Here is an 11,239-nt window from a genome sequence, read left to right as displayed (position 1 = left end):
ATAAAATAAATACGATATTTACTATATGGGGGCCGCCATCTTGAATGACGCATAAAACTAAATAAGAGACAAGTTGTGAAACGCGTTTTTCAGATTCCTACAAATCAGGACAAAAATACCAATCTTTCACAAAAATATGGTCCGTTGGGGTTATATTAAGCCAACCGATAACAAAATTCGGCCGAATTCGTCGTTTTTGTGTGGAAAAATCCCTTGCATACGAACACCTAATTACGCGAAGAACATAGAAAACTAAGTCGGGGTATTTGAAACTAAAAATTGGCATTCCAGCACAGCAGCCAATCAGCGACGGCCTAACGCTTAGATGACAATTTCGATTTCAAATACCCCGACTTAGTGTTCTATGTTCTTCGCGTAATTAGGTGTTCGTTTAAAAGAATGTTGAATGACACAGTGTTATAAAAGTAGGGCACAAAAGTATGGCCTCCCCTCAAATTTTGGCATTTGATGGCGCACTTTAACTTCGGCGAGAGTCGGAAATCCGGAAACAGTCGACCGTCGCAGTATAGGTGGGCGTGATTACAGCACTATAAATATCTACTAAATAACTTACTTGAATACGAGTAGTCATTTTTGTCCATTTCAGTGGGACACAGATCTAAAATGGTAAACGTGTGAGTGAACATTTCACAGGCACTTTAAGAACACACTGACCTTATTAAGGGGCTTGCAGGGTTTCGAACTCCTAAATGTAATCGGGAATATGTCGTCTGTCTGGTTTGGGATATTCCTTACGTATCGTTCTTTCACTGATTTGACTCTGTTTCGTTATTGTGTTCAGAAATTTGATATGGGTTGTTTATTTTCACGTCATCACTACTTTCGCCACGTGACGTGTGGCGTGATATGTGAAGCAATTACTAGTATATATTAATTTCAATGACATTTTCATTTTCTGAGAGAGTTATTAGGAGGATACAAAGTGATAACTGAAACATAAACATAGTATACAAATTTATATATAAAGTGTTTGCTTTCTAGATGTTAGTTTCACCTATTTGTCTAAAACATTATGATACTTTATTCGTAATTTCAACACTTTTGTTAACAAAAGAAATTACCTGAATGGAAGTCATACACGATAAGACGACTTATCTGTGCTTTAATGAATATTGATCTGTATCCCGGAAGATATATTCTATTCATATTCAGTAAATGATGTCCACGTTATGAAGTGTATCTCATTAGAATGCCTTTGAGTGTATGGGGCAATATCTAATAACTCAACTCCACAGCGAGCCAGCTAGCACAATGTATCAGGTATAAACAAAAGAAATTGAATATCGCCCTCTGGTGTTCACTATTTAATTTTGTTTTATAGCCATCAGCATTATTATCAGAATATTGGCTTTATTTTACACAAATAATAACACCTACTCATTTTATGAATGCTACACAGCGTACACGCTGGTACATGGAATGCACATATACTCATGAAGGAGAAGATTGCTTATTATTTCCACACCAATGTTCTCATAGGCCCTCAATGCTGTAAAAGTATGGTTCGGGTCAGAAAGATTGATTTGGATCGAAAGATTGTGCTACACGTACGTAATGTTAAGGTTTACTGTTCATCGGCATGACAACAATCTACATTACAGTCATATTATAATGACGATAGTTATGAATCTCTGACATACGACAAATAAATAAACTACATACAATTGTGCTTATACGTAATATTAATTGTAGTTAAACTAAAATGCGCTGACAATGAAACATCGTGCATATGCATTAGAAGGCAACCAATAACAACAAGGTTTTATTACAGGCATATGTATTTGAAAACTTATATGAATTATAGTGTCGTGGTTTAATATATGTCCTTTTTAGATTTACATTCCATAAATGGTGCGTTGTTTTTTACTTGACATAAATCTATCCGCATGGAATTAGTAGATAAAAAAGTGTACGTGTTTATTGCTTGAACCAGCATAATTTACTCCATGTGATAAACCTTCGAAGGCGTATTCATCAACCATGAACTCAATTCCATGTATTGCTTTTCAAAAATAAAATTGGTATTGATGTTATTGGGCGGTAATCACCAAGCACATTTGAGTCACCCTATACCCTCAACAAGGACACCACTTTTGAACACATCAGAGAAATACAAGATAGCAATGCAAGCATTGACAAGTTGCATTAAAATACAATTACCGTGGCACATAGTGTAACAGTTATTAATACCACGCGATGTCGCGATTGGCAGTGTATTCAAGACAATATTTTTATTTTTATTTTTACTTAAAATGGACACTTTATTGAATTATTCATTGCCACAACATGTTGTGCCAAAAGTCATTCATGTATTAAATAACTTTACGACTATTTTCCCTATAATAGTATTGTGTACACATGTGTTGGAATACTGCATGCAACATGGAACAAAACGACTGTATACATCATGATATCGAGTCAGTGTTTGCTCGAGAGATCGCCCAACATGTTGTGTACAACCACAAATGGAAGTTTGGCCACCATGATAGAGTGAGTCTTTTTAATTTGAACAGCGACTCCGATTGGTTCTCAGCGCACTCAATCATATCACTCGAAGCCTGTTATTGATTCTCTAACACAAAGACAAATACATATAAAGTAATAGCAGTCTTTCAATTTGTTGTATCTCAGTTCCAGTGACAAAGCATGACTGATCGCACAAGAGCAACGAATCCGATCGCAAACAAGTTTTCTTTTTCCGGTTGTTCTCCATCATAAGCTCCTTGCCAGAGCCAATAACTGCTCGATATGTGTACGGTCATATTAAAATTAATTACGACTGATTATCAAATTATGTATGTCCACTCCCTCTCTCTCTCTCTCTACCTATTTAGTATTTGATCATGTATTACGTAAACGATGCGCATATGCATACAATAAGTATTTCGCAATCTCCGCGGTATGTGGACTGCGTATGCCAAACATGACATGCTACACCTCAATTTTGACAACGCCCTAGTAGATACTAGTAGATTCTTCGGTGTATTTTACAAGTTGTCAGCACATTAACATTCATCCAAATCAAAACCAGCCTTAGTCTCAATTCCGAGTGCTGATCATTTTATGTGATATATTACACGCATCAGAACACATATTAAACATCTATATATCTAAAATTGTACATCACCGAGTATGATCAATGCATTCGGTCACGTGTCCTATGCGCCCAATTGTAGCTATCACCAGTTAAAACGTCTTATTTAGTGATTTGTTGCTTTCTGTAGTCGATAACTAAATGTCTATTCGTGGAAAAGTGATTGTCAATTAGGAACGTGGAGACAAATCGCATTAATTCAGTAAATTGCTTTTCGGTGGACTCAATTACTACAAGTAATAAGGTTTCTAAATAGGTTGTATCGTCAGTTCCCTGGTTTAATATCAGTGTCTCTTAAGCGTAACAAAAGCAATGTCGTTAGGCCAGCATTGTATATTATTATTTCTTCATGATCTTAACAATATATTAGCATTTATTTTGTCTTTTATTAAAAAATGTATTAAAAAATTGCATTTCATAATATTCTAGCTTAAAACATAATTTATGTCAACATTCCATGACTATGACATTCAATTATTATTATTATTATTAATGTTTTCAGTGTCAAATCATGTTCACACTGTTTGATCAATGTAAAAGCATTGTGTTCACATTTCTTAAATATTTATTTGAAATTAATGTATGAAGAAAAATAACAACATGCTAATTTAATAAAATACTCAAAATTTACTGCTGAAACCTACTTTATTATCCTTTTATTTCACGGCATCGTGTGCTACGTGTGATTCGACACCGTTCCATTTCACTGCTCTGTCCCCTCATGGTACATTGTGTTTAGATTTTTGTGAATTGAGGAGTTCGAATTTATCAATCAAGTCGTAAACAATAAAAACTGTAACAGTGAGTCTATGAGCGGTATGAAATATAGGAATATCCAGGTTATGGAACGGGTCGTTGCACACTTGTACGCACATCGTTGTTATTCATTGCAACGTGGCACTGGACCCAAAGTGTTCCTAACAGCGGATGGCCGACATTTACATATTATAGCTACGTACTTAAAATTTGAAAATATCATGCGTGTTTTTTCTCAAGGGTTTCACCTGATGAAATTATTCCGTGCAAAAACGCTCATAGTCTCTCAGTGATATCCGATCTCAAGTGTGTCATATTGAAGATAATTATTGATTTGTTTAATTAATTAACTAACATAATAAAGCATCATATAATTGTTGATGCTTATTTAATATACGTTAACAATTATGTGGCGAGCTACATATGACGTTATTTATTGAAAGCACACACATATACATACAGAAGTAAAATAAATGTGTTCGTTTTCGAGATAATTGCTGTGTACCTGTCGTGAGTTGGATGGTTTGTATTTTTGTAGAATAAAGTTTCCAAACATACCACTCTGTCCCTTTCCTAACCATACCTTGTCGTATCATGTCATTTACATTTGCTAGTTATTTCCCCGGGGACGCACGAGCTTAACTGTCATTACTGGGTATGCTAGTCGGGATTATGCCGTATTATCCAACAACGTCCAAACACATGCAATCTGCTGAATTGGGAAGCCACCAAACTTTACTTCACAGCTGCCAGAATTTCTAATTGATATTCTAAAGAATAATACGTTGGTACTATAACACATTTAATCGGTTTCCACGTATAGTGCACACGAATTACAAATTGTGTATAGTAGGCGTTGGAATGATATGAACAATATTGGCAATTGCATGTCAGCTGTCGCAACGTTATGGGACCCAATTTCAATAAAACTGTATCTTTCTCATTTACATTGTAATTTCCCCATTGTAAAGATTAATTGTATGCTGGGCAAGATATTTTATTTTCTTAGTTATTCATTCCATTTATAGCGCAAACAAATTACCAATAAAAAAGTATAGTTATATAACATATGATAGTTCTGTTTGTGTGTAAAATCTAATATAATGACAATTATATTGCATTAACGCGAATAATCAAACTGGAATACAATAATATAATATTTCACTACGATGCTTGTAAACAGTTTCTGTCATTTCTCGAATAAAATTGCGCTGATCGAGTTCAAAGTCATAATACTGTAAATATGCTGGACGACTATTTTAGACGAAAATAGAACAAATCAACATTATATTATACCATCAACCGTTTAACATACATGTCTGAGTCGGTTTGATTTAAACTTGCAATAAATAAATAAATATAAAACAATTCATTTAATTCCATATTTTTAGCAATCTTAAATGTAGTGAGTAAATTCCATTAAATAAAATAAATGTCTTTTTTTGTCGAATCTTTTTTCTAAAGGTTTTGTAGAGAATGAGTAGCCTCAACATTCAACATATTCAACCGAACATCACATCAGGTTTACTGTGACGTTCATATATTTTTCTCTTACTCATTTGACTATATAGGCAATGTCCAGTCATACTGTGAAGTTGAAAAAAAACCTAATTAAAATGTTGAAAATGTAATTACTACTTTAAATGAGTTACTAGTATACTAATGCACGTCATTTTGGGTTGTTATATAATTCGCAATGACACACGGCCATATTGGCTTTGTTTTTTACCTATCCTTGACCATTGTTTTGTGAATTTTATTCGAAAGGCCTGGTCCGGTTTCATTCAAACGAGGCATTGTTTTTATTTATTGTGGGTTACATATATTCACGTGATTTATTCTCGCAATTTGATTCAAACTGACCGTTTTTTTCCCGCTCGTCTTAACAATTGTTGAAACATTTTGACTTTAAAAAAAAGGCGAAAGCATTTCATCCCATAATTTTTAGCTAAAAGTTATATTGAAAATTTCACTTAATATCAGTGAAATGTAAATTCTTAAAATGGATTACTCAACTAAGCTAATACCCTGTGACTATTAACACACACGCAACTGACGTGCAACGGACCGCAGATAAAAAGAATACAGTCAAATAATCGGCTTGACACATTAATTAATTAAAAGAATAACTTACTTTTTGCGTTGAAAGCCGTTTCAATAAAACTATTTAAACCTCTGATTTCACAACACACTACATGTTAAATTATTGTTATATTATTTATTGTTTTTGTCTCCAAATAGTGCTCTATTTTTCCCGTCATCTTGTGCAAAATAAATTAGGAAAATAGCCTATGGTCTACAGCTCCCAATTTTATATATGATAGATCAGTTGACGTGAAGGCAGAAGGGAAAAGCGCACTGTTTGAAGGGCAAATACAATAGAGTCTTGGATAACGCTTATTGTCAATCAATCGGTCAAATTTACGCGTGGAAACATTCTGTGCAATACATGAAGATACACATACAAGCTAAACTAGATATGCTAATGAAATAGTGTGTTGAGAAGCCGTCGTAAACTGTGCTTATGGTATAGTTAGTGTAGATATTAATATGGCAAACCACGCAGAGAATTAAATTTGTCATCCACTTATTTATTTATGTATTTTTTTATTCACCAAGGATTTGGATATCTCAACCTATGTCCGCGTGTGAATATTCGTATTAAAGATGAAAGTTGGACCGACCTTTGTCGGTTGGCTGGGGGGCGTGAATGCAAGGAATGATGTGACACATGTGAACACGAAAATGAATAAAGCATACGTCAGCGGTCCCTGTATTTCATTACCTCAAAATGAACTGCCTCGAGTAATGGAGAGTAACTGATTTTAATTTGACGCAATGTATGACAAATCGAAGGATTGACTACGGAGCAATGCGTCTAGTTATCACAATGACCCACCGTGGGATTTCACCGACCATGAAATGAATCTGCACAGTAAAGCCTAGTCAAGCAGAAAACCTCAAGTAGTTCTCGTGAGTGAACATTGCCCGGTTTGGGGTATTTGCGAGTGTTCGAGCAGCTGGATGCGAGTCAAATTGAGTTTCCTATTACGGGGGGATTATCCTTATTTGGTTAGTGTCGAAAATCACATTACGATAAGGACACGATTATAGACTAAACTATTGCTGTCATTAGTCACACATATTTCGTTGGTGTGATTTTATTGGAGCGTCATAATCGAATGAATAATTTTGTATGACGTATTTTAGTTAACAGTGTTAGACTATTGCAATTAGGAAAACACACCAAGAACAGTCAAATCATATTAACACAGGCTTATATAACTACACTACAGTAATGCATTTTATTCATGACTCGACAATGTCTCAACTTGTGAGATGTTATTTATTTATATTTCTTTTGGATTACACACCGTATATTTTACGACGACGGAACTGTTTATTATGTCCACATATTATATATTGGAATTCATTTTTCAAATGCATCATATTGCATACACGTCGAATGCATCAATCATTTGCTCTGTGTGCTACCAAACAGCTACGTCAACCGGCAAATAGAATTTCCTTCCGGCAAAGTAAACTTGCTCTCTCATTTGTGCGAAAGCCAACGGTGTAGTTTTCTGTCCGTAAATCACTTCGAATATGACATTGCCGGGTTCATAAACAGGTCATGCAACACTTGAGTAAATCTATATAACTGGTCAGATGACGTTTCAAACACGTGAATGCGGAGACTGCGCACTCTATCAATACAACTATTTGGCCACTGTCCCGTGCGTATTCGCCATATTCAAGGTAATATTTGCTTACAACACGATTTATCAAACCACGAGAGAAATAATTGAACTTGTAATATGAAACAAACTACAACGTCGCCAGGGAGGAAAACATCAATAAAGCGGGGGCTTGGATGAGTGTAAATATAGGACAACTTCATAGTATTATATATAATGTGTGTTCAATATGATTACATCAGATTGATTAGTGTTACAATTACTATTGTTTATTATTTTTTATTCTACTTTTTGTAACTGTTTTGTCTGGCCCCGAAAGTCATAAGAAGGTCTGGCCAACTCGAATAGAAAACTCCACACGGTCAGCGTACAATAGAATTGCGAGTGTTGCGAATAACATACTCAAATGTTGAATCCCGTTTGTACAGTTATTTTATAATGTGTTCACTGATAGTGATTCGAGCGTTTCCCCATCTGAATATTCAAAAATAGACATTTGTCAAATTGAAAATAACGAGAAAAACAAAACAAAGTTGAGAAGAGAAAATTGCATCAACGGTTCCCCGAATAATTGCACTTTATAAATCCTGATTACATGTAAGATAACGTCTCCCAGGAAATCTCCTGTAATCTGTTGTAATAGGATATCTACATGATTAGAAAAAATCATTACACCCAGTGCACCAATCCGTGTATGTTTGAAAATTCTGATGAAATAAACAAGTGAAATGCTTGAACACAATAATGGTGTTGATTACAAGAAAATAATCCAATGTAATTTAAAGAATTGACTGCTCAAAACGTGTCCGCTTACATTTGTACATACCCAATTGAACACGTTATTCATCAATCGTGAGAGCCGCGAGTGTCCAAGTCTTGGCACTTTATTATTCCAGTACTTGTTAGTGTTAAGGAACTAGGATTAAGGCATCACGGTAATTCTCGTTTTCTAGCCTGCTAGGGACTGTTATTATACACCTATCATAGCGACCTTAGTTCAGATGAGCTGTGGTAGTACGCTACTATAAATTAAAACTAGTGTCACTTTTTTTTAATTTGTACAATCGATATTTATGGAATAAAGACCCGTATTGCGTGATAATGTGATTTACATATTTTACAGAAAACCATAAACTAAGTCATGAGTTTGAAAAAAAAAAAAACGCTCATCAACTTGTGTTCGTATTGTTCATACTGTTCTGGTAAGGAAAAGATATGCACTTCGTACTACTGTATGCACAGTATTCTAGTATAAGTAGATCTTGTATCACAGACCCCAATCAAAGATGTGACATCTATCTATTGCTCGTAAAACAAGGCCGGAGATTCTGATGGGTTTCGCACCGTGACAGTATTCCTGGATTTGTTGACGTCGTATACCGAATGACTATAGTGCTTCTATTTATTCTATCAATGTAATTGTATTACTCGTTGTTTATCTTACATACAAGTGGTTTTAATTAAATTGTTCGTTTAACCAGAAATTTGTAGTTGTATTGTGTTTGTGTACAGCGCAGTATGTTGTTTTGTTGGTGTTGCGAACGCATCACGTGTAAACGTCGCAGCTTCTGGGATGTCAAAGAGTCCCTCCAAGCAACTTTATATCTACAAAAATTTACAACAATTTTGGAAGTTATAAGTACACCCGAACCATTGGAAGAGTGATGAAACAGCTACTTGATGTCATTTAAAATCTGGGCAGGACAGATCTTTGTTTTTTTCTTTTTGTAAATATTACAAATGTTGATTCCAGCCTCGGTTGATACCCACAGACAAATCTGTATATATTGACTTTGGCCAGGGTCAATATTTCTATAATATAATCGTTCGATTCCAGATTGTTATTACATATATACCTGTGAGTAGAGATTCGTACACAAGTGTGAATTGAATTCTATCACTTCAAGACAGTAACGGAATAACGATGTATTATTGAACAATTTGACACACTGGAGTCATATAAGAAACGCCAATAAATTCCCCAAGTTAATTTACCTTCCAGACACGAACATGTTTCTTTTATTTTTTGAATTATTCACATCATAAAAGCTAAAGCGTTTTCAGAACTGAAATGTATTCAATTTACGAGTCATTTCCGTGTCTGAGGTACATGCCCCGTTTACAGTTGAACTAAAATCACAATGTACTCGGGGAAGCTACACTAACGATTCTTGTCAGTTTTATCGGAAATGGGTTATGTCATAAGTGAATGAGTTTATCGTGTTGCAAATAGTTGAATTGCTAGTGTAATTCATGTCATAAAATGTTTGAATGAAATGCAATTCATGCATTTTGACAGACATTGTCACACCGTGCATTACTAATGTATTAGTACACGCGAAAAACAAATTTTTAAAATCGTCTCAGGGTCCCTACAAATGCGCAGTTGTATGTATATACAAAGGCAAATGTATGTTTACCTTGCAGATTGAAGGAAATCAAATTCAGTAACAAACGATGCACAGTTTCACAGAGATATAAACAAGTAAACAAACAAGCTGAAATATACGATTGCCCAGGTGATCATGCTGTCACGATTACCGACCAGGTTTCACTACATTGTACCCCTACACGGGCCAGGAATACATACAATGTATTTTTGTACCTATAATTGCACAGCTGATGTAGTGGTATTGACAGTGTGTTTGTCCAGTATAGGCTTTCAGGTACTGTGATTGTGTTATTAATTAACTCCATTTCCAATATAGAGATATAACCTATTGGTCAGATTTGTATTTGTATTCATATGAGTGACGTTCGTATTCATACACTTCCGATATTCATAACAGCTTCCTGTATTTTACTAGTGTAAAACTGTGATCAATTTAATCTACTGTATGTTGCAAACTATTAATCGTAGACCAATGCGCTCGTTGTACATTTCTTCGTGACATTTTCTGGCTATAGCTATCAAACACATCACCTTGTTACTGGTTATTAATGGTTACTTTTAGGAAAAATTTGCGCTCGCCAATTGTTTCCCACCAAATACACAAGTTTCCTACCAGAAAAGTCGTATATTGGCTACCTTCGTTTTCTAGAACAAAAAAGATGATTCATAATCGTGTTTGTTCCATGACATGCTGACCAAATTCGCGTTTGACATAGGAATTACAGTTCGTTGTAAAACCACCTCAGCTCATCCTAAATCGGTAAAACCATATACAATAAATACAAATGTTATTACGCGTAATAATAACTTCGCAGCATGTTACAACTAGTGTGACTGCGTATATTGTCACTTGAGCATCAGCTGTCAAACAATTCGTCCAGTTGATTTATGTGCAAATTTAACTGAGTCATGATTTACACTGGGAAATAATCGATTATACAGTTAACGGTAATATGACTTGCATATATCAATGAATCATCCCTCAATGTATATTGACGTTGCCATGAGTGATGCAAGCCAGGTGTGATTTATTATCATTTAATTTATACAGTAATGTTAAATAAAGCGGTTAATGCATAGAATCTCTTGCCTTTATGGTACAGCTATTTTTTGTCTGTAAGTTGACCCGAAGACATGGCTTATCCCTGAACTGTTCATGCAGCAGGGAACCGTACACAGTCTCGAGAGATTCGGGTGACTGCGTATTGTTTGCTGCATAGAGTTATGTCACCTGGCATTAAAAGCTTGTCCATCAACTCTTTTAATGTTTTAATGATT

This window comes from Saccoglossus kowalevskii, chromosome 7, assembly GCF_978046115.1.
Source record: "Saccoglossus kowalevskii chromosome 7, keSacKowa6.1, whole genome shotgun sequence".
Lineage (NCBI taxonomy): Eukaryota > Metazoa > Hemichordata > Enteropneusta > Harrimaniidae > Saccoglossus > Saccoglossus kowalevskii.
Note: the sequence above shows the minus strand (reverse complement) of the source record.